Below are 26,640 nucleotides of genomic sequence, written 5' to 3' on the forward strand. Positions count from 1 at the left end.
TACTCTACAAAAGGATACGTTATATGCAATAAGATGATATAGATAAAAGTCCTACCAAAGTACAGACAAGGCAGATTTCCTCAATGACTACCAGCATGGTTACTTTGTTAGAAATGCAGATTCTCAGACACCACACCAGACCTACTGAATCAGAATCTGAATTTTAGCAGATGCCCAGATCTTGTGATGTATATGCACATTCAAGTTTGAGAAGCCCATCTTAGATGTTTTCATAAGCAAAATGATACTTAAAACAATTGTTAAACTAATGAGTCGGCCAAGAAAAAGAAAGAAAAACAGTCCAGGAAATTTCAGGCAAGTGGTCAGAAGAGAACAAAAGCATAGCATGAGAGGGCCTGAAACATGTTCCAGGAAGATTTTAGTTTGCCAAATTTGCTAGGGCAAAAGATTTTATTTAGAGATTGCCAAAAGGTAAGTCTTAAAATGTAGAATGGGTCTGGTAAGAGATGGTCTGAAAGTTAGATTGAGAGAAATGCTTAGTATTTTTAGACAGACCAGTGCTTTTGGAATAAAAGTGATTCATACTGTTCAGATTCCACCCTTCAGATATGAAGAATTCACTCTGTTAGCTGCCTTGAGTATTGGCTGCTGGTGCCTTAAAGTTGAGACCTCCCCTGAGAATTGCCCTCGGCCAAAGGGGGTTGCTTCACCCAAGTTTACACCCTCTTCCTGGAGGCAGCTTACATCCAGTACTGGCTGATGTAGGGGAACAAAACCTTGGCTTCATGGCCTCAATCGGAAGCCACATTATTGAAAGACTGTCTCAAAGTTAAAGTTCCCTGTGGAGTGAGATGAGTTATCTCATACAAATGCATCTCATTATGGTAACTCTCTCTGCTCAGTCCTGCTTTTCTCATTCTCTCACAGATGTTGTTCCCAAGAGAGCTTCTCAATAAATCTCCCCCACACAATTCTCCATATCAAAAAACAAAACAAAACAAAAAAAACAAAAAAACCAAACTGATCACTTTCCTCGAAACTGTATATCACTAAAAAATGTATAATTAGTTCTATATAATTTTATTCTGATATTATCCTTTGGTTACTTTTTTAATGTGCTGTAACAATCCACCTAAAATGTATATTTCTTAAAGGCAGGAAATGTGTATTCCTTTAAAAAATTATTTCACTAAGACAGGGGTGCCTGGGTGCCTTAGTTGGTTAAGCATCGGACTTTGGCTCAGGTCATCATCTAACAGTTCACGAGTTCAAGCCTCACATCAGGCTGTCTGGTGTCAGCAAACAGCAGGCGCCAGATCCTCTGTCTCCCTCTCTCTCGCTGCCACTACCCACCTGGCAATCTCTCTCTTACAGAAATAAATAAAACATTAAAAAAATTGTAGAAAAATAAGTAAATAATTTCACTATGATGAACACAGATGTGGGTACATAATAAGTATTTAATTCTCATTTGATGAATTAAAAAACACTTCTTTTGGGTTCTTTTATGTTAAGATTTCTGTGATATGTCTAAGATAAGCAAATGAATAATTTCAGAAAAGCATTTCTGAACTGAGAAGTACCTACTTCCAAGACTGATTTCAGCCCTGCACATCAACCACGTCAGCTCTTCTGTGTATCCCTGTTACAGCACTTGGAACATGATAGGTACTCAGTAAATACTGGTTAACTTATGAATAAATGAGTAACATTTATACAGTGCATTGCAGTCTACCTAAGTGTCTTTATTTAACCTTCCTGGAAACTTCCAGGTAATAGCCTCAGTTACAACATGAAGCTAAACATACACAGAAACATCTAAGTTTTAAAAAACACAGATTTCCAGGCTCACCTCAGACTTTCTGAATATTAGAGTCTCTATGGGCTTTCATTACTTATCAAACTTAAATGTGTATTAATTCCTAACAAGTTCCTAAGTGATGGTGATGGTCTGTGTCTCACACAACTAGGTCAATGTCACACGTTAGACCAGTAATGCTATATTGTTTCAGAACTCCTCAGGAGATTTTGAGGTGTGGTTACTCAGATTTTTTTTTTTTTTTCAAGTCATGCTCAGGCTCTTCTCCTGGAGATTCTGTTTTAATTGGTCCAGGATGGAGTCTGGGTACTGACATTGTCTCCTCATATGCAGCCAAGGTTGAGAACCACAGCTGTAGTTTTTGCTCAAGAATCATTATCATCAAGGATTGGGTAGAAGCAGGACTACACCTGAGTCTCAACCCAGTGTGCAGGCTTTTTATGTACCCCATACTATCTCCCTGAACATAGATAAAATGTCTGAATTTCCCTACTCACTATCCAAGTTAGGTTTGTTGATTCTGAACTATATTTTATATATCAAGATGGAATAGAGACCCAAGATAATAACCACTATTACATAAGTTTCTAAAAATCACAAAGTAAAGGACAGATACGTGATCAGAAAATGAAAGTGGGTAAACATGACTGAATTATCCTCAGAATTCATTAATAAACTCTTTGAATATTTAGCAAATCTAGGGGTTCCAGAAAGTAGTCCTATAAATTACCTGAGCAATCATTTCCTTATCTCAGGATAGTATTTGGATGGAGAATACACATGCCTCTACGCTCTCCAATTCCCCCGCAAAATTCTTTTCCATAGAAGTATTAGTAAAATAATTTCCTTTTGCTTACATTTTCACCTTTTTTGTAGGCAATCCACAAATATTTCACTGAAAAACTGTAGTCACCCATCATGGCGATTGAAAAATATCAGCATAGTTAGCCACATGTGCATGCCATCAGTTTTCCAACATAATATAGCAGGCGGTAAAGCGCAAATATTTCAGCCGAGGTCTCAGCCACTAGATGCCGCTGATGTGTCTGGAGGCCTAGGAAGTGGATTCTACAGAACTATAAAGGCTTACATCTTGGAAAATAAAATGCTGTTACTATGGTGACCAGCTGAGATTATGGATAATGAGAGTACCATGTTTTCCACTCTCTAAGGAGCTATTGTTCTCCGCCTATTGCTCTATGCTGAACATTACTGACCTTCAAAATGTATCAAAATCACTGGTACTTTCCTTTCTTTAAAAAAAGGGTATTTCATTCAGTACTTTTGCGTGAGTGAGAAGCTATACACATCAGTTATTCACACATACACACACACACACACACACACACACACACACACACAGAAAGGAACCATTATTCAATGCATTTATTTTTCTTATTTACATAGAGAGGAGAGATCAATGGTCTTAACAGTACATGACGTCATAGTTTCTACAACTTAGGTGTTTCCAAATTCTTTACAATTGTCTATCTACCAAGATAGAGGAACTGAAGAAACTAGCTCAATATTTATCATCTGTGTGACAGCATCAAATACCTAGCTAGAGATAATTGTAGGCGAGAACATGTTTTCAATGGAACAAGGATATATGAAATTTCCAGTTTAGTTACAGAAAATCTTGCAATACAGTTATTTTTCTTCTAAAGCTAGCAATGGACAGGAAAATAGAGTCATAGGGAAATAGAAATCTCTTACATAAAAGATATTGGAACAGGTATTAAAATATAGCAAAAGGATAAATGACATTTATAATATACTAACTAGTTGTTGGTTATTGATGAGTTTTTAATGTGACTCTCCAACAGGAAATCTGTTCAGATTAAGGTTCATGTCCATGTATTTTTAGAAAAATAAACGTAAAAGAAATGTTCAGTGGGTATTGGGATTGTCTGTAAGAATATCATACAAAAAAAATTTACCCCAAAATAATTACTTGAACTTGTATAGCCCAAGGAAATCAAAATTAATTAATATATCTCGAAATTCAAGCAAGGGAAGTATTAATGACCATATTTTTCATGTCATAAGATTTTACATAATAACTAATGAGTATGAAAAGTAATAAATATGTTATTTTTCATAATATATGATGGATTCTCATTATCCCAGAAGACTCCACCCAAACACTCCTTTCAAACACTATTGCGAAGCTGCTTAAACCCTCAGTGAATTTGACATACCATCTCCTTAGGCCTAGTCTCCAATGGCATTAAATGATTCATAGCAACAAAACTTGGTATGTAGTTCTTAACAGTGGCTGCACCCTTTAAAAACAAATAGAAGATAGAATTGGCAAGAAATATCTAGAAATAAATGTCAAGGGACATTGTTAGAATACTAACCTGGTATTTGGGTCATAGTTTCCCAAAATACAGGAAATTCTGAAAGCACAAGTTTGTGGCCACCCATATGCAGCTGTCACTTCCATGAAAAGGTAATAAAGATATTCCAGGCACTAAAAACAATGGCATGCTATACCCCACGACGTATTTTACTCTATTAGTTTCCTACGGCTTCCGTAATGAAGCACCATAAACTAGGTGCCTTAAAACAACAGACGTCTATTGTTTCCCAGTCCTGGAGGCTAAAAGTCCAAGATCGAGGTGTCAGCAAAGCCATGCATGCACTCTCTCTCTGAAACCTGCAAGGGAAACTTAACTTGCCACATGCTAGCTTCTGGTGGTTTGCCAGCAATCTTTGGCATTCCTTGGCTTTCAGCTGCAATCTCTGCCTTTATTGTCATATGGCATTCTCCCTGTATGTCTCTGCCTTCACATCACCCTCTTTTTATAAGGACACCAGTCATACGGATTAGGAGCCCTCCCTACTCCAGTATAGCCTCATTTTAACTAATTACATCTGCAATGACCCTCTTTCCAAATAAGGCCACATTCTGAGCTACTGGGGGTTAGGACCAGTATGTGTGGGGAGGGAAGACACGATTCAACCCATAATGCTCGCCCAATTCTAGATAGTATTTGCTATAGCATCAGACCTTATAAATTACTACCATTTCTATCTCTTGACCTACAACTGCTTTTTAGGAGATCATGAGATTTACTACCAGCTTTTTGGTGCCATACTCAAGCATTAAAAATGGACTCACTGCAAAGCAAGACGGACTAGAGACCCAAGGAATATAAAGGATTAACTACAGTCTCTTCTGACTTCTTCCAGTGATCAGGCAGAAATGTATATAAATCATATAATCTTAAAAAAACATATTGAATTTTTTTCCAGTTGTCACTGGCAAGTAAATAATTACCTATACAGATGGACATGAATGGCATTGACAATTATTTTGAGGAAATGTTTAATTCTAATAATAATTATTACGGCTTTATATTTTGATAAAGAATATATAATTTATACCACTCATTCTTTTATATTTCATGTAGTTATGTAAATAAGGAAGTGAAAAAACACTATAGTTTCATAAATCTGTGAACTAACCTTAAATGCCTTCTGTGCCTCAATCTGCCCAACCAAGGATATTCTAGTTAAATTTAAGCGATGTATTTTTTTTTTCAGATTTCATCATGTATTCCCATCAAATTCTCTTCTAACACTATACCAAAAGAGGAAACACAAATGACTTCCAAAGTTTTAAAAAATCAAAAATGTGCTCAATGACCCATTGATTCTTTCTTCCTCATCCATGAGGATCTACCACATTCCAGGTATAGTGGTTGGTCCTGGATTTAAATGGCCCCCGGGATTGGCAATGGAACTAAGCTGTGGTGGTACAGTCGCTGAGTCTTGACTAAAATATCCAGCTTGCCCAAATACTTATTGAATATACAGTAAGCCCCTTATATTAGAATTTAAAGAGGAATGCAGAGGGGACTGCAAAATACATATTTTGTAAATTACATTCTGATTGGGTTTCCCAACAGTGATGCTAATGTAATTTACTCTTAGATTTCAAGGGAAGCTTTGGATTGCTTCTGCAAGTGTTCATTTGAAAAAACAAATATGCAGCCACATTTTCAACAGCCTAATGGCAATCGCCTGTACGTCCTGCCAATACCACAAACTAAACATTTTCAACACTGAACCTATCATCTCGTCCTCTAACTATACTTATTTGTATGCTACTGATTTGTCTTGTTGACACCATCGCCTTCCCATCCTGCAGGCTCAAAATCGATCTATTCTTTTCTTTCTTTCTTTTTTTTTTAATGGTCCCTCGATGGGGCCTCTCATTCACTTTTTCATTTTAACTCCACAATATTTTGCTATTCTGTCTTCTTTATTTCCACAAACACAACTCTCTTTACCTCTCTTAGAATGGTAGCTTCCTAAATGGTCTCTCGACTTCCTTTTCCAGCATATTTATCTCATTGAAGCACAAATCTGATCATGATATCCTCTTAAATAAAAACTTTTTTCCTTCCTATTGGCCCATGGAATAAAGACCAAAGCCCTTTGTCTACTATTCAGTCTTCGGTAATCAGTCTCCTATCTCTGTTCCTATATTCCTTAAAATATAAAAGAGGTATTTTATTCTTTGTCATTTTTGATATTACAGAATATAAAAAAAAATAAGGATTTTCACTGAAATAAATCTTTAAGAGTTCTACTAAAGATGGCAAATAAATGTACTTTGATACTCGCATTATGGCCCAGATATATAATAGTGATTTATAAAATATAAAAAGAGAAAGCCAAAAATTCATGCAGGATCAAAACCAAGATAGACATGCCTATAAACCAGAGTCCTAACAGGAATCAGGACAGAAGCCCATGGCAGTTGGGCTCCTGGACTGAGCAGACACAGTAGCAACTTCTGTTTAGGCTATCTGCTCAGGCAATAGTCGAGAAAGAAATGGGAAGCCCAGAAACAAAGCCATGCATATAGAGGAACTCAATATATGATGTGGTGACCACACATGCCAGTTTGGTCAGGAATGACTAACATCTATTGTCCCGGTGTTTGTTCTGGTTTAGAAACTATCTTGTTTGTTCATTTCATGTTTTTCAATGATTTCCAATAGTTGCATTAAATTAAAGAAAATATCTCTTGTACTTCCAGAAACTTCCATGGTCTGTCCGGTGTTGTGTGAGATGCGTTGTGCGATGAATTTAGTTACATTAGCTTTGCCAGATCCTTCCAGATACAATGTAACTAATAATACCCATTCTAAGAAAACATGCAGGGTATTTACTGATAAATGTGTTCTGAGAAGAGTAGCTGAAGGCTCTTTCCAGGCTCCAGGGGTGAAGAGAGAAGTATTTGACGCCGGGTGCTTTTGCAAGTCATTTACATATCGGCTGACTTTGCCTTGTCTCAGGTTTTGGCCTATAAGATATATCACACCGCCATGTCCATCAGTTGGTGGACCATGCCTTGGCCTGAAATTTGTGCAAAACTGCCAATTGATGTGGTCTTTGGATACTAAGGGAAATCATGGAATGTGCTCATAGATATAGAGGCAAGCAGAGTAGCTGTACTGTAAACAGTAGGTGGAATGCACCAATGTCAATAATGCTGTCATTTATTGGATGGTAGAAATATATAACTTTTTATTTTTTGTAAATAAACCCTTTGACAATGAAATAAAAAATATAAATGCTTATGCTGAATGAAAAGTTAAGTACAGAATTTATGTGTCTCAAAAGGTTGACTAGGTATGTATAATTTTCACGAAATGTTTGTGGATACATATTATTCACTATAGAGTCCTAAGGTTATCATGACTACATGAAAACCAAAATACAAAAAATGACCAAAGAACCGTTAGCATCTTGTTTTAAATGGAAAACTATTTTAAGAAAACCATGCTGAAGACTACAGTTTAACAAAGAAACCACAAGAAGTACATTTTCATACTTCCTTGTGAAGCATGACTTTTCATTTAGATCAAATAATAGTTCTTTTCAATTAAATTCACTCATTTTCAAATGCAAGATTTCTAATGCACAGCTGAAAAGGTAAGCAATAGCTGGTGATATGTTGGGCCCAGCATTAAAGTTTAATGTTTCTGTTTGTATAGGTGTTACTAATTGCTTCGAAAAAAATATAGGTTACTTTCAACATTGACTTGATTTTTTTCAACCAATTCATGGAATAATATTACAGATGTTAAAAGTTCATTATGTTGTAGTTTAAACATATAAAATTATTATAATGCTACTGTGAATTTAGCTTAAAAGCATGAAGGTAAAATCATCTTTTTTGGTGATATCACAAATTTTGCTAGAGCACATTTATGCAGAAATGTATGGATTTTATACTTAGTTCAAAACACAGACCAATAAGAGGAATAAATAAAACCACATTTTACTCATGTTTATAACATAGTAAGCACTAAAAATTTCAATGTACGGCAAGGAAATATAGAAGAGGAAGGTCTGTAAGAAGATACATGGCCTTACTTTAACCAAAATGGGATGATGCAAAACTCCCAGAAAATAAAATATATTTTCATCACTTTGTGAAAAGGATTCTCTAGAGCTATGAGCTAGGAAAGAGATCATGCCCCCAACTCCCCTTTCTAAAGGCACATTCATTTTATTTAAAACATGAACAAGATAAAGGCATTATGTATATTCTCAATTTTCATTTGTAAATTATAAAATAATTATAATTCTCCTAAAAAAACCAAAAGCCAGCAAGTCGTGCCTACAAAGGAAATAAAAACTATAATTTAATATTTCAAAGTAAGCTTAAAAATAACAAATGTAGAAACTATAAACATACATAATTAGCTAGAAAACCTCAGAAATAAGATGCTTGTAAAATAGGAAGATGTAAAAAATATGGGTGACAGCACTTAGGCCAGAGCTGAGAGTAAAAGAAAATATTATCTCAGAGATTAAAAAAATGAAATAAGATGAAATAATAAAATAAAATAGCAAATAAGCATGCTAATGATGCCTTCAGAAAAGTAAAAGATGGAAAGGAGAAAAATATTCAAAAGCAAAAGAAATGAAGATATAATAATAAGGATTTGAGCTATAACTGTAAATATGGAAGATAAGTTACGAAAATTCAATAGACATATAATGATCCCCAAAGAGAAAATCTACAGCAATAGAATAATAAAAAAAAAAAATGCTGAAAACCGTAACTCAAGAAAAATTCCCAGAAATGAAAGACCTGAAACTACTCATCTGGAAATTGTCCTAAAAAGCCCAACACCAAAAGATATTCTCATAAAACTGAGACTTCAAACATTTTTTTTTGTGTTTCCCAGCAAAAAGATCACCTCTTAAGAGGAAAGGAAATCAGACTGTTATTAGACTTTTCAAAAGTAACACTTTTAGCTAGAAGTAAATGGAGTAACACATTTTAAATACTGAAGAAAATAAAATAGGATCTACAGATGTTATATTCAAGCCAAACCCATCTTTAAGCAGGAAAACCTCAGACATGCTGTTGTGAAATACAAGGATTTGTGGGATATTGTTCTCACGAGTCCTTCCCACAGAAAACAAAGAGAATGAGCTTCAGACAACCAGAAAATCTAGAGATCATCGTGAAGACTGTTGGAACCTTGGGGCCTGGTCCTACCAGTAACATGATCAGCACCTGGGAGAAGTTCAAACTTCATCATCAAACTCATGACCTCAAACCAGACCAGACTGAGCACTCCCTGGTTCCTACTTATGAGCTTTAAAATCTTGAGCTGTGGGAATCTAATCCTTGAGCTGCTGGAAACCAACTTCTGATCAAAGTTACTCATTCAGTGCATATTATCTTTCATATTCTGTGGCTCTCATGAGAAAGTTCTGGAAACTGTGTGACTGATCTCAACTTAATTTTGGCCACAGGTCTTTGCAGAAAGGAACTGCATTATAAACACTTATGCCACTGTACTTATACCTCCAAAAATATGAAATTACTCTCTTTTTCAATATATTTCTTTTTACAGTTGCTATGACTTCCTGTTGTTATATCCTTTCTCCTTCACCCATTAAAGACGAATTTTCAAAAAGAAGAATGAAAGTGAGGAGAAGAAAGAGAAGAATGAAGAAATCAGGGATAGGGGTGGGAAAGCAGGAAGGGTAAGGAAGGAGATTAAGAGGGAGAGAAGGAAGAGGGAACAGAGGAGGAGAGAGAGAAAATGAGTAGGAGGCAGGACAGCAGAGAAGAGGGAGGGGTGAGAGAAAAGAAGGAGAAGGAGGAGGAAGTAGAGGAGAACAAAGAGGACAAGGAGAGAAAGGAAGAGGATGAGGGGCAAGTGGAAGAGAAAGGAGGACAAGAAAGAAGCAGGAAGAGGAAGAGGGGGAGGGGGAGGGGCAGAAGAGCTAACTGAAGCAGGAAAACTATGAACTGCAGGAGGAACTATGCAGGACAGCGACAGGGAGGTCAACCCTGAGGGCTCTGTTGCAGTCAGACACCACAGTGTAAATGACTGGGACAAGAATGCAGATTAGAGTGACCAGGTTACAAAGCCAAGAGCAACATCAGGGTAATTTTTGTATCCACCAGGAGGTAATGTTTATATCCACCAGGGCAATTTTTATATCCACCAATCCCATTGTGAATCTCCTGGGATCCTGTCAAGGGAGCAAGAGAGACTTGGAAGGCCTGTAATCTCCATGCTTTAGCCTGTTGGGGCTCAAAACTGACGAATTTTGCAATTATGTCTGTCTCTTCACTGTTCCTTCAGGTTGATCAGGCATGCAGACCTGGGGATTACTTTAGGTTGATAACCACAGCAACAAAAATGTTGTTTGTTGAATACCTTAAAAAGCTAATCAAAGATATTAATAATGTGCCACATAAATAACTTCACGCATAGTGTCACTGAAGTTAATCCTGTTTTGGTATTGTAAGAAATATCTTTGAAGAGTGCTTGGGTGGTTCAGTCAGTTAAACATCCAACTCTTGATTTCAGCTCAGGTCATGATCCCAGAATCATGGGATTGAGCCCATGTGGGGCTCTGTGCTGAGCCTGCTTAAGATTCTCTCTCTCCCTCTCTCTATGCCCCTCTCCCCTAATCGTGCATTCCCACTCTCTGTCTCACTAAAATATATATATATTTTACTCTCTAAAATGTATATATACATACATATATATATATGTTTTATACATATTTATATACATATATGTATATGTATACATACATATATATGTTTTATACATATATATATGTTTTATACATAATAATTAATGTTTAATTGGTACAGATGGAACTTACTCTGATAATCTCTTTGCTTGCTTACACAGTAGAGGGTACTTAAAGTTAACAAATTACATTTTAGGATGTTATGAGTCTTGTGAAATACATTTCCTTCCACGCTTCCAACCATAGGCACAATTCACATATGCTTAAATTTGCCTTTCCATGTACCAAATATGAATTAATGCACTGTTTGATGGCAAGAATTTCCTGTTTTGTGAAATGTCATTAGGTAGTCAAAATCTTTCGAAAGTTTAAGTGAAGCTATGAAAAACAAAAAAACATTCAATCATAATAAAAATGAAAATCACTAGTAAAATACGCACTCACAATAAGACTTACCTGTATGTATGTTTATTACCAACTAAAAGTATCATTATAAACATAACTAATATATGGGGCACCTGGGTGGCTCAGATGGTTAAGCATCTGACTCTTGGTTTCAGCTCAGGTCATGATCTCAAGATTTCGTGAGTTCAGGACCCATGTCAGGCTCTGTGCCGGCAGCACAGAACCTGCTTGGGATTCTCTCTATCCCTCTCTCTCTGCCCTTCCCCCATTTACGTTGTCTCAGTCTCTCTCAAAACTACATAAGCTTTAAATAAAAACAGTAAACATAACTAATACATGCATAAAAGTAATCATAAATTCTCAATAACATTTTTTTCCTGGAACTAAAATACTTACAATAGAAAACACATTCAGTGAGTATAAGATACTATCTTTTAAATTAACTTGGCAGAAAAAAAAATTGCTAAAATTCAGAAAAATATTTGAGAACTAAGAAGTACATAGTAAAATTTTTAAGTACATATAAAAGTCTCCTTGTAGAATTATATAGGCTTAAATTTCTATATACAGAAGCTACAAACTTAAGCATAGTTTCTCAAAGAAACAGAAATGTTTGACTAATATACCAATAAGAATGATTATACGTGTGTGTGTGTGTGTGTGTGTGTGTGTGTGTATACCTATATCTTTGTTCAAAGACATTTTGCTTAACTCTTAAAATATTAGGAGAAAAGGAAATAATCATACAACAATGCTTTTTCTTAAGGCCATGCATCAATCCAAACTGACACATGTAACTGCCATTTTTTGAATGCCCTATTTATATTTGTGGGTGTTTTTTTACCCTATTTATCTCTCATTCCAATTTTTTGGATAGAGCAATTAAGGTCATATCTTTAAATAATGTGTCCAAGTTCCCACAGGCCACAAGTATTAGAACCAGAATTCCAACACAGATCTGTCAAAACATAACCCACCCTTTCTTCTATGTTTCATATCTATCATAATGTATTTCCTAATAAAATTCAATTTTTAAAATTATTTTTTAACATTTTAATATTTAATATTTAATAATTGACAAATCAATTAATAAAATTTCAGCTTACTTTTGCCTATCAGAGGCTGCCCTACCAATTTTTTAGACAGAATTTATAGGAGTTAATCCCAGATAAATTTAGCTGGAAAATTACTGAAGACAAAGAAGATACTCGTTATGGAAATGAGAAAGTGTTCAAGACAATGATGATAGAATGGAGTTTGGTTTCCAGAAGATCCAAGTTGCTTCCTAGTGATTCCTTTGCAAGAGCACTGTCATTATCAATGGCCGTTATCAATGAACATATCAGCCATCTTGTCAGTCACTTATATTTCACTTTAAAAGAGCATTTCTACCCTGGTTTAGATAGTAATCATATATGAATCATTAATTTGTGTGGTTTTGCTTATCTTTTGTATAGTGTTCTGAATATAGAAAGAAGGGTTGTGGAGTCAGACAGACTGGTTCCCTTTTTTACCAGTTGGAGCTCAGGATATCCAACTCATTTATATACCCATTGCCATCTTCACCTCATCATTTCAAGTGGGGAAATTGATCGTTGCCATATACAGTTATGGTGAGGATTAAAATGGCTAATATATGAGGGGTGCCTGGGTGGCACAGTCGGTAAGTGTTTGACTCTTGATTTCACCTCAGGTCATGATCTCACAGTTTGTGGGTTTGAGCCCCACATCAGGCTCTGCACTGATGGTGCGGAGCCTACTTGGAATTCTGTGTCTGTCCCTCTCTCTGCCCACATAATATCTCTCTCTTTCTCTTTCTCTAAATAAATAAATAAATAAATAAATAAATAAATAAATAAATAAAATGGCTAATATATGCAAAGGATTTAGCAATTCCTGGACTCATAATAGGCACTCAGTAAAATTTAGTCACTTCAGTTTCTGTCTTTTTGTTTGTTTTAACCTCATAATGCTTACCAAAGTATATGTATATGCATATATATATATATATATATATATATAATATGTGTATATAGGCTATATATATACAATAATGTGTGTGTGTGTGTGTATGCAAGTGAGAATACTGAATTTGCTAATGGATACAAAACTTGCTAATACAAAATGAAAAATGGATACAAAACTTGTGAATATAAAATGAAAAAAATGTGATGTTTCTAATGTGTGACAATAAAATGTACCATTTGGAGTTATATTTTGTGGGGCAAGAAACAATCGTTTCTCAACTGGATAAAATTTGTTTTTCTTACTATAGAAAAAATCATTTACATCACTATTACTTTTCTACAGTTGTAAAATAGCTTAGTCAATAGAAATTTCATCATCACACCCCTTTACAATAAAATAATCCCCATAGGTGCCATTACACAATGTCCTCCACTGAAAGGACGCCTAGTAAGCTCTTTTGTGAAATTCCTAAATCTGGATGTGCTATAAAGTATAAAGCTTTGGATTATAACCTTCTCCCAGTTTATGAACAAATAATTTCTGGACTTCCATTCCCTATAATGAACAAAAGCATGCTTTGAACATTTTAGGTAAACTATATACATTTTTAAAAATGTTTCCCATGTATTTGGATTTTCCTCTTTCTATGTCTTACTTATCTGTTTGGATAGTGTGTCTATTGCAGTGATTAAGAAAACTTGTTCCCAATGCAATTCCAGCTCCTCTCTTACTACCTGATTATAGGCAAGTCACTACTGCTCTCTAAGCTGGTTTCCTCCTCTGAAAAATGGGAAAAGCAAAGGTACCTACTTTATTGTGTTGTTATAAGGCTTAAATGAAGTAAGAAACACAAAATCTTAGAATCACTTCTGGCACAGGGTCATCATTCAGTAAATGTTGCTTTTATTCCATTGTTATTTCCTAGAAAGATGGGGCAACATTCATTGAGCCTTTGGTTATAGAGTAGTCACCAGAAAAAAAAAAAAATGAGAACAAAAACAAGTAATAAAAGCTTTCTGGACATCAATAATAATGATAAATGTGACAATGAAATAAACTTAAGGGACTTGATTGGGACTGTGGTTCAAAAATCAAAACGAGGCACATTTATTGGTTCTAGGGTGGCACTTTTCTTTCTTCAGTTAAAGAGTTCCATGCATTTTCAGCTGGAAAATTCAATTTGAAAACAGAGATAAAGATACACAAAGTAAAGACTTTGCTTCACAAATAATACTCCTCAAAAATTATTAGCTGTTGGCATGCCTGGGTGGCTCAGTCGGTTAAGCATCTGACTTCAGCTCAGGTCATGGTCTCGTTTGTGGGTTCGAGCCCTGCTTTGGGCTCTGTGCTGACAGCTCAGAGCCTGAAGCCTGTTTCAGACCCTGTGTCTCCCTCTCTGGGGTGCCTGGGTGGCTCAGTCTGTTGAGCGACCGACTTTGGTTCAGGTCATGATCTCACAGTTCGTGGGTTCGAGCCCCGTGTCGGGCTCTGTGCTGACAGCTGGAGCCTGGAGCCTGCTTCAGATTCTGTGTCTCCTTGTTTCTCTGCACCTCCTCCACTTGTGCTCTGTCTCTTGCTCGTGCCCTCTCTCTCTCTCAAAAATAAATAGACACTTTAAAAAAAATTATTAGCTGCATTACATTGTTGATTTCTTTTCAAAATTTAACCATGTGTGTTACCTTTGCACTTTATGAATTTATGGAATGAAAAACAAATCTGACTCAAGTACTGACTTCAGTATCTTCCTTTTGCTTTTAGAGAAAAAGATATTAAATATCTCACTTCCTTACAGTTAAGGATGTCCAAGTCTAATTTGGAAGGTAATGAGCCTCCCGCCGCTTAAGGGAGAATGGTGGAAAGGATATATGCTAAAATACTACAAGGTTCCTTCTATTTCTGTGATCCTGAAATACACTTTGCTGTAGTGTAGAACCCGTTTCATACAAGTCAAACTCTTGGTTTTGGGGGCAGGAGCTGTTCTGTTTGATAACGTCCTGTTTTTTACCTTTCAAAAGTTAGGTTCAGGAAAAAAAAACTCAAAACAGTCTGATCCAACATGATGCCTTTAGGACAACAGTTAGACTTACATTCTTTGAAATCTTATTAGGCTTAGATTTCAAATGAAATGTCCTGTAATTGCTCAAATTTAGATGACATATCAGAGTAAGTTTCCAAAATGCTGCACTAACCTTCAGTCTTTTTAAAAAATAGGTATAAAACTTTGACCAAAACACACTGAGGGTAACAGAGGATATTCCTGGCTGAGAGATGACTCATATATTTAACAGAAGTCTCTACTTACCCTCCAACTCACAAATGTACAAATATAGAACACATCTTATGTGGGGGACTAAATTTCTATGTCCAAAGCCATAAAATCACCAACCAATAGCTGAAATTTAGGGTCTCATAAATTAACTGGGCCATACCATACACTGTTTGAATTACAGTCCTCTAATATTTTACTACATAATTAAGCTACAAATATGTAGTATTTATATAATTCCACGGTTTGAAATTTAAATACAAGTTAGGACGGATTTTATAGTATGTATTTTTTAACTAACCACATACACTTTGGAAAATAGATGTGTTTTAAGAAAAATAAAAACACACACATACACAAAGCAAACTAACATGTGGCAAAGTTTTGACTTACTTTGAACATTCCATATAGTACAAGTTTTGAATAAATTATGAACTAGTTATGTAAGAAATTTTAAAAAATTAGAACTTACAAGAAATATATTTAAAACTTTTATCATATTATAAATTAGCCAGGAAAGCTAGTGAAACTTTTCTCTCTGTTCATTAATTTAATCTAAAAATTTTTTTGGACTCTTAGAGCAGGCAATACAATATGGAAGCTGGCTTATAATTTGAAATGAATGGATATTCCAATATCAGATTGGGGCAACTTGGGGATACAAGTATAGCCTTACAAATCTGAAAGAAATAAAATTAGAATGAAGATACATCTTACCAGTTCTTAAATGTGGATTTCTAAAGCTACATTTTCTAATTCTTTGTCTTCTCTGAGTTTCCATAAAAAGATTTCAAAAGGCATTGTGGGCTAACATAAAAAATGTACCACTGTGCTTGAGATTTCTTAAGAATATTATCTACTTAGAAGATAGAATCAGATACTAAGTTCAGTGAATCTGTATGTAGTCACTTTTCTAAAACAGCAGACTTTTTGGCTCTGTACCACCTGACAATTTCTTTGTCCAAGCCCCACTAAAAATAGGCCTTTATAAAATGGAAATGTTGAGACATTAACTATAGCAACGTGAATGAGCACCACTATAATAAGGATTTCTCATCAACTCTTGGTTTATGTTGTATTAACATATGAAAAAGCTATTTAAACATTAAAATTAATACATCATAAAACAATGGTAATGCTTCATACAAAATATAGTTTTATTTGAATCACAACTACTCACAATAGCTATGAATATCCCCATTCAAATTGCTATCATGAATATTGTATAAAATGAGAAGAATAAACTAAAAGTAAAATTAGAATACTGCTTTATAAATTATAATATGTCAAGCTAACAAATGGTAGACTTGTCATATTGAGCAACTAAATGTCTAAATGATCATTCAGCACTCATAGTGTAGGAAGAAAAAAACATTGGCTTTGTTGCCTCTAAAGCAGTTGCTCGATTTTTCATACTGTCATTCTGCTCTATTAGCAAAGCCTAACACAATTAGGTATGAATATGCAGTAATAACATGCAAATTGTTCCCTCACAATTGCCCTAAGGCAGCAGTCTCAGCCTTTCTAAGCTTGATTCCTTCTACATCATTACAGGCTTGGCATAATTCATCAGAATAAAAAATACCTCAACCTTATTGCATGTGGCCAGCTAGTAAAATCATCGGTAGTTGTTAACCACTCTCCCTCGATGGGTTTGTTAGCGATGCTGTCCCCAGCTCCCTGCCACTCCTGCACTTGTACATGTTTCCCTTGGGTAATGTTAGACACTACATTTGAGCCTGCCAGAACAATTAACCCTACTGTTAATTAGAATGAAATGTCAGGCGCACAGATGGTACAAGCTGGCACCCTGCCATCCCGCCAACTGCTGCTGAGAGCAGCTACCCCACTGCTGACAGCTGCTCAGCCATGTCCCAAACCAGCAGATGTCAAAACTTTCCAGCTGAGGAAGGTTAAAAAAAGCAAAGAGGAGGGGTTTCTCATCCCAGCAGTGATGATGACTGTTTTACTGCTATTGTGTCTATTACCTGTTGTCACACTGTACCAGTCAAGAGGAAGTCGGCAAGCAGTGAGACACAAATTTAAAATAATGATACTAATAATCATAACATAAATAAACACAATATGGCTATAATGCAATGTAAGGATGAAAATGGCACAGGCAAGAAAGTCACTGAACTTTTTCACTAAGTTCTCCTGAAGCTGAGCGGCGTGTTTTAACACACATTTTCAAAGAGAAAAAAAAAACCTTTTAACATTCTCAAATCGGGTACTTTAAAAGGCCACCAAATAGTGCCTATCTAATTTTCAGGCAAAAGTTCACTTTGTTTTCAGAATGCCTACAGAGGGATTAAATTATTACTTTGTTTCCTTGTATCCTTTCTGTTCATAATTTATTAACATAATTTAGGAGATGATAAATTGTGTTTCCCTTTATCCTCATACACACATAGGTAATCGCCAAAAGGATAACAGAACATTATCCATGAAAAATGTCAGAAACTAAAATACAACCTAATTAGGCAATGAAATCACGACTGGATACCATTTTGATTAGAAGACAGCTTCAGAATGCTGACCTAAATATCGTGTTAATTTTGTGGCCTAAAAAAAAAAAAAAAAAGAAAAAACCAAAAACTAGTGATGTTATTAGTTGGAAATTTAAGTTATTTCCAAACTTTAGAGGACTGGATCATAAACCTCTAGTATTTATTTTGACTTTAGGAAACAACAATTTTGTGTCTGATTGTTATTAAACATTGAAAGTGTGGAAGTGTGAAAGTAATTTCCTTTCAATTATGCTACTTTGAGTCATTCTCTTTAACAGCGTGAATGCAGGTGGGTATTATAATTTAAATGCCACAGGAAATATGCCATAAAAGTTAAAGTTCATGTTCCTGCTATTTCTACTTCAATCAGACATCATTTATTGATAAATTATTCATTCAGCATTACGTAAGTACACATACATACAAAAGAAACCACAATGCAAAAAGGCTTTGAGTATTCAAAAAGAGTTAAAAATTACACTCATGACAACCATTCCCTCTAATTAGGTAAAAATAATCATAATACTCACAGATACATGGTCCTGGTATTAGTTAGGGGTTTTGTGTCATGTATAAACAAAATTAACATATACCAAGAGGAGATTTACCAGAAAGGTATGAAATGGGTCCCAGTACATTAAAAAGGTTTGTAAAAAGCTGAAGAACTGACTTAGAAATTACACAAATAGTTCAGGGAACTAGGTGGCAGGAACAATGGCAAATCTAAGACACTAAGATGAATTAGTTAAAATCATTTCTTCTAAGAATTTAAACTTCACTTGGTCTATTTTGGTTCACACACCCAAGCCAGGTATGTGCAGCACAGCTTACTAATTCCAACAACACTGAAGCAAATGTTTAGCTTGCTACTCTCAGGAACAGGGCAAGTGGGTTCTGGGTGTCTAACACAATAGCGACGAAGATGACCAACACCCTGTGACGTCAGTTTTAACAAATTCCATAAAGGGAATTTATGTGAACATCATTAAAACTACAGAGATCCGTATAAGCAAGGGAATGAGTAGCTATTCCAAATATGAAGCAGAGAATATATATGATTTTGCACGTGGTGATAAGAAGCCAGGCTGACTTGAGCATTGAATGTCTCACTAGCACAAACCAGTAATAATGATGACCGTGATAGCTCAATGTTATTACTTCCACTAATTTCTTCTGGTAAGTACTACATTTCTATAGCATTTTACAGTTTATAAAATACTTTCTCAGATAAATTCTTCTTTTAGTCTTACAATAATCCTGGGAAATATACGATACACATAGTCACTGACTTTTAATATGTAAAGGATCAGGTGGCCTGTTATATTATAGATACTAATATTAGAGCCAATGCATGAAAAGACTTTGTTGCTAACACACATGAAGAATTTGATATTTCTCAGACAGGTTTTTGGAAAGCTAGAATTCTTTCTTCAGCTGGTAATGTTTCTCAATCGCAATAAATGAATTATTTTAAATATGATTCCCTATTTCATTATTTCATTCCAAAAAATATATATTATCTGAGCAACTACCACATGTCCAATCCCAAATCGAGATACCAGGAGTAGTGAGAAAAATGAGAGAAGCCTTGCCCTCAAGAAACTTGGAATCTGCTATAGAGATACAATCATGTACACCAGTGTGGAAATGTTCATAACTGTTAGAACAGAGGTGGGATAAAGTATCATGTGGACACAAAAAGGTAACGGTCAGGTCCTGCGTGGGGGCCATCAAGAAAAGCTCTTGAAAGTGACAGGACTATTTATATATTTGAAAATCAGCCTGTCTCAAAAATTGACAAAGGATTAATTAGCATACAAAAGAGTTGAAGAAAGACAGTTATGAATTAAAATAAATACAAAAACTCAACAAAAATAAACCTGCTCCTAAAGTGCACAAACCATACATTTAACAAAAAAAACAAAACGTTTGTGGTTTGAATCCTTTTTCAAAATGCCTCTTTGAAAGTAACATATTAAAATGAAGATGCTACTAAATGCAGTGTAGGTGTTCAACCAGAATATATCTCAATTCCGATTACATTTTGAGTTTAAAATAACATGTTGGAGATCCATAATATAGAATAAACATTTTCCTTGACTTCCACAGAACTTCCAATGCTGAAAAGTGAGATATATATTAAATTGAAATTATAGGTATGGCCAAAATCCTTTTGAATATTTTTGTTGGACAAAAAGTAAAAACAACATTTGCCCATTCAAAATTAAAGTATATGTAGGTATATATAAAAGTATATAATTTTACCATCTCTATTCGAATGTTGAATAAAGTTAATCATATTCCCTCTCTCTATATGTGTGTGTGTGTGTGTGAAATAATTAATAAAATGTTACTTTGAACATAGAAGTCATTAGATACTAGAAACTTGAACATTTTTAAACTCATAAAGATATAGCAAATTCAAGTCATATCATCCAACCTCAATCTGAAATAAGATAAAATATATTTTTTCTGGAACCCTATTTTGGTTGCTTTTCCATTATTCAATACTCTTTTACAGAAAATGCCGTATTAGTATCAATACTCATTGGTACACAGATTATAATTTTCAACTTTCATCCTCCATATTCTAGCAATATAAAATATGTATTTTGTTCAAGGTTTAAATCTGCAAATGAAATTTGTTATCTGTAAGAATGAATAATGCAGTCTTAGGTTTTTACAGTGTTTTGGAGTTTATGCATTGCTTTTGCTTATAGCATTTTACGTCATCCCCACAAGGCCACAGCATGGGAGATGCTATCACCCTCACTTTTCAGTGAGCTCCTCTGGATCACATAACTTATAATTAGAGCTAGGACCAACCCAAGGTCACAACCTAAGTACAGTGCTCTTTCCGATTTAAAATCTACATGTAGTCTGCCCTTGGCTCACCACATGACAAGGAATGAGGCGAAAGTCCATCAGCATATAGTGACAGTCTTACTGCTGTTTTGTTAATTAGGCCTATTTTCATTTATTGGAATCAAATGACACAGACAGGCCCTGAAGCAAAACACCCAGCCATCTATTATTCTCAGCAACCACAATTAAAAGTCAAAGACCTCTGGACAGCCTGGAAAAACAAACCAGGGATATTTAGTAAACAGTTGTGAAAAAAAATAGACATTAAGTAGTTAAACGGAAATAATGTAGCTTCTGCTCCTTAAAGACTTAATGGTACAAAGAAGTGAAATTCTTTATCAGAATAAATACACTTAGATTGAAAGGTATGTCTACTTAGAAAAAATTTAAAAAGTATTGTCAGATGAAGAGTGTAATCTCTCTTCTCCAGCCTAGGAATCTGTTGAGACACAGGGGTAGGGCAAGAGACAGACAGATAAAGAGAGAGAGAAACACATAGACACATAGAGACAGCAAGAGAGACAATTTAGGGAACTGCGGGTATTAATTAGCATAAGAAACCCAGAATGCAGTCAGGACATTAGTTCTGACTGCAAGAAGAAAGACTCTAGGCATACCTTGTTTACATGGCAGTCTCCCTACCCAAAACATTATTGCCCCCCCCCCAAATACCCAAATATCATTTCTATTTTATTTCATGAATGCAGTTTCAATATATCACATTGTTTTAATTCCACTAGAGGATTTTTCTCTTACAAAATGATGCCTTTTTTAAAAATATGAATATCTCCATAAGAGTTAAAATACTATTATTGGAGTCATAGAACAATATAACTAGGAAGAAAATAAACCATCTGCTACTGCTTAATTCAAAACCCCCATTTTAAACATGCTGCTGAGACTTTGAAAGTTGAAGCTATTTCCTTAAAATCACAAAACCCAACAATGTCACAACTGAGTACTCAAAGTCTTTTCCTAAGGTTTCATGTAAAGGCAACAACAACAATAATAAACATTCTTGAGTGGTCATCAGTGCTCAGAGCTAATTCCACATACTGTAACATTAAATAGTACAACCTGTACAAGTTTTTTCCTCCTGTGTTGAGCAGAGGAGTAAGTAACCTTTAGACTCTGTTTCTGGAAATGAGAAGCAAGAAAAGAGAATGGATTGGTCCCAGTTTCAATGAGAGGAGATCTATGCTTGTCTGTGTTATATATTAAGATTTTTGTCTAAGATTTAAGAGCATTCCTTACAAGTCTCCCTTTAACGTATCTGTCGATACCATTTATCCCTACCCTTCACCACCAAGGAAATCTAGTGAACTGCACCTTTCTTGCACGATAAAATATTATTAGGATCCACAGCTTGAAATCAGTGTTCCATAAGATTCTCATTATGTTCGAAGTTCTCAACAACCTTATAATATTACTTACACATATATGTCATTTAAAAAAAAAAATTACTTAGAATCTCTACTGGATATCAATTCATGAAATTCACAATTATTCCAAGTCTTTAAAAGCAATAAGAATAATCTATAATTCATATTTGAGCTAATTTAGACTGCTGCCACCATCTATCTAGTTAGTCTGGATTATAATAGTTCACCTTATTTTAGAATAGAGAAGTTGTTATGCTTTTCATTCTCTCTAGCATGGTCACTTCCTATCCCAGCCTGACAAAATTCTTCCTAGCCATCAAAGTTCAGGTTGAATGCTACCTCCCTTACAAAGCCTTCGCAATTTACCCTGCCAGAAGTCAATGGCCCCTCTTTGGATTTTACTTGCAATTTATTTGAGACTCTCAAAGATTTATTACATATAATTTTAGATCAATTTATGTAAATATGAACTATTTATGTATATCTTTTTCTTCCCAGACAAGAAATGGCTTTGGACTGGGAGCACTATATTCTTTATCAGAGAACCAAGATAGTACTTTGCATAACGTCTCAATATGTTTGTTTTTGAATGAATGAATGAATGAATAAATAAATAAATAAATGAAAGATGAGTGGAGGCCATGGGAAATGTGAAGAAAAAATAAATAGGAGAGACAGGTTCTGAATGAGCTGGAGAAAATCCCTTGAGTCTCCTTTATGTTGCCTCACAGTCAAATCACTAAAGACTATGCCCAAAGTGAAACTTTCACATTAAATGCCTACCTATATTTAGATCATCAGAAGACATAGGTAAAACAAACCTAGCAGGAAAGTCTTTAAAGAGAGTATCCAAAGATATTACACACTGGTTTCATTTACTGGCAATAGCTGTAAACCCTGATATCAAGTAAGAGGAAACAAAGTGAGTAACCATTGATCTGGCATAGAATGAATAAGCCCAGACTTCCACATTCCATCCAGTTCAGCTTCCTTATGTATCTTCACCTTCTATCAGCTCTCATATAAACAAACAAACAAACAAACAAACAAACATGGAAGGCATGTGCTCAGCTTTGAGGAGACAATTTGGCTACCTGATCTAAAAAAAAAAAAAAAAAATGCAGATACCTTTTGACTAATGGGGTACGATATTTAGTTTGCATTAAAATAATCTAAAACTTACTAAACTTAGAAGTAGCAAATAAACTTATGTATGTTTACAAGAAAATTAAAGAAACAGATTGCTTTCCATGAGCAAGGCACTGTGTTAGGCCTACTTCAAGAAGATTCAGAGATAAGGTCCTATCCCTTATGGAGTTTACAATCCAGAAATTCTATCACCATTGATCAATTAATCCTAAGTTAAAATTTTGGTAAATAAAGAAAAAAAGAAGAAAGAAGGAGCATTTGGGTGAGCATTCAAGTGAGGGACATATTACAGTTTAGAGAAGCAGGAAAAAATTACTCAAAGAAGTAACATAGAAGCTTAATTTTGAAGAATTTATCTATAGGTTCTCTAAAGCTATCATTTATAATTTCTACAGATTTCTGAATGAATAATAGATGATTTAAGGTTGTAGAGCTACACATTGATTTTTATTTAACCTCTGCTTTAGAGTGTGTTTCCTTCACTCTAACAGAAAATAAATCAATTGTTGAAAAGCATATATCAAACTAAATATGTATATTTTCATTAGATTGTAGACTAATTACCTGATTGGGATGCTTGTATTTTTACAATGTTGTTTATGAACAAGTGCAGAGTAATCATACTGGCATTTAAACTAAATTACTTTGCTGAGATGTTCTGATATATTAAGAGGAGGTTTAAGGTGCCATATAACTACATGTGTAAGTACACCCTTATTGCTGACCTTACAATGCACTTAGTATCTTATACTTCACTAATGCTGTCTCCACTACCACAAGCAATTTATTCTGCCTCATGTTCCTCAAGTGCTCATAAATCAGCATTAGATCCTTTTTACTGAGTTGCTGATTTTAAGCCAGAAGAGTAAGAAAGAGCATTTGGATTCAAAGTATAATATTGGCACACATATTGATTTTAATTAGTCTAATTAGTTCATTACACTAAAAATCACACAGATCATTTATTACATCAAACCTAATGGCATATGATCAAGGATTTAATATGATAATGAAGTAGATCAATTATCACTCATAAAGGGAGTCATTAACAAGTGTAAACATTGTCAAGCTGAATACCATTACAAATTATGAAGTCATAGCTAAAACAATTTGCATATACACATTAATATTATTTTATAGTCAACATTCTCTTCTAAAAATGAATACATCTTTCCTTTTAAATTCACTTCCATGTATCTGCTATTACTATTTTAAACTATGCACAAGCTGGTTAGCATAGTTTGGGCCTCCATCTGGAGAGTTCCGATGGCAAAAATGTTGCAACAAAATTAATATCGTTGGCTGAAAGTAAAGGCCATTTGCATTTCTCTTCTTTCTTCATTTTGAAAACTAAGAATTTGTTCACTTTGGCAGTTAAATGGTCCTGGCTTATATAACTATAAGCAGACAACCAGTGACAGTTCTTGAGATATTTGCGACACTTGAGATACCACATAGGTTAATTGATGTGATTTTTTATCTTTAATTAAATAATAATAGCAATATATAATTACATTGAGCAAGGACCAAGATATCTGCAAAAAGATTTCAGATTACAGCACTACATTCTCATTTATTAATGCTTTTTGCAGCTTTAACATTACCAAGACATCTTAAATAAAAGCAGCCAACTGTGCACCCTGTTCCTAACCCAATGCATCGCCATTTATCATTATTATTGCTATCATTACCCTTTGCTTAGGGTCCCTTCACTCTGTTTTAAATCCACTTGACAACAGTGCACATTCAAGCCACTCAGAATTTATTTTTCTAGTGAGAACTTGTAAGGTAGTGTATAAAATATTTCCTTGATATCCAGATATAATATGATCTAATTGTCATTCCTCAAATGTTAAACTGCTCCCTAAAAATGCAGTCTATAGAATACTATACTTCTTCAGAGAGTTCCCAGACAAAATATGACTCCTTGTTGACAATGATACATATAAAATCTAAATTTGCATTATAAATGTTATAGTCACTAATAAATAAAATCTGAAATAAAGCATCTCCCTAAAATACTACCTTATTCTGTTGTCAAAATAGCAAATCTGGAAACCACCCTCTATGACGTCATCACCTGTTCCAGCGCTTCCCTGTGCATACCCCATAGGCTTGTGGTGAAGACTAAATGAATTAATACCTATAGGGGGGTGCCTGGGTGGCTCAGTTGGTTAAGATGCCTACTTCATCTCAGATCATGATCTCGAGGTTCGTGAGTTGGAGCCCCACCTCTGGCTCTGTGCTCACAGCTTGGAGCCTGAGCCTGCAGCCTATTTCAGATTCTGTGTCTCCCTCTCTCTCTGCCCACCCCCGACTCACATTCTGTCTCTCTTTCTGTCTCAAAAATAAACATTAAAAAAAAAGAACTTAAAGTAGTGTCTGGCATGCACTAGTCACTCAGATGCTAGCTATTATTATTATTATTATTATTATTAGGCAACAATAATATTGTATATCTAGATGTCTGACATTTTCCTAGTCGAGCAGCTTCCTAAAACAGATCCTGGTGCAATGAATGACTATACATGGCTCACTTTATGCTTTGCTTTCTGCACCCAATAAAAAGTGTACCTCAGTGATATGACCTCTTAATGGTATTCTCTTATTATTGCACTCTAATGCATCCTCCTTATTGCCATTATCTTCTAAGAACTAAAATGATTGTCTTTTTGCCAGTCCTCTTTGTAAGGAGAATAAAGTCAAGTTCACACTCCTTATCATGCCATGTCTCAATCCTGCAGTATCACAACTCCCTACTCAAGATATGTGTGCTGCGGCCACAAGGTTCTATTGTGTCCTAACAGTCATTGTTCCTGTAAGGCTCTGGGTTGTCCACATCCTTAGTTCGTTTCCTTATGACTTCTCCTTTTCCTTCCTAATAAATCCCTAATGTTTCTTCAATATTGATATTCTCCAAATGCATTGCATTCTTCATTATGAGCTATACAACTCTGGGCAAGTTACTTGCTCTAACTTCTTCAGTGCAATGGATCAATAAGGAGATTATGAGATTATGTACATAATGTATTTAAAATCCTTGGGGCGCCTGGGTGGCGCAGTCGGTTAAGCGTCCGACTTCAGCCAGGTCACGATCTCGCGGTCCGGGAGTTCGAGCCCCGCGTCAGGCTCTGGGCTGATGGCTCGGAGCCTGGAGCCTGTTTCCGATTCTGTGTCTCCCTCTCTCTCTGCCCCTCCCCCGTTCATGCTCTGTCTCTCTCTGTCCCAAAAATAAATAAATGTTAAAAAAAAAATAAAAATAAAAAAAAATAAAAT

The 26,640-nt window shown here is 35.1% G+C and overlaps 1 long non-coding RNA gene across 1 annotated transcript in view; it reads right to left on the reverse strand.

Annotated features, from left to right (window-relative positions):
- Window positions 1-26,640, reverse strand: part of LOC147572041 (uncharacterized) — a 411,310-nt gene that overhangs the window by 284,278 nt on the left and 100,392 nt on the right. The gene's annotated exons all lie outside the window — the stretch shown is intronic.

Source organism: Puma concolor, chromosome F2 (assembly GCF_028749965.1).
Source record: "Puma concolor isolate L17-30 chromosome F2, mPumCon1.1.hap2, whole genome shotgun sequence".
Classification (NCBI taxonomy): Eukaryota; Metazoa; Chordata; class Mammalia; order Carnivora; family Felidae; genus Puma; species Puma concolor.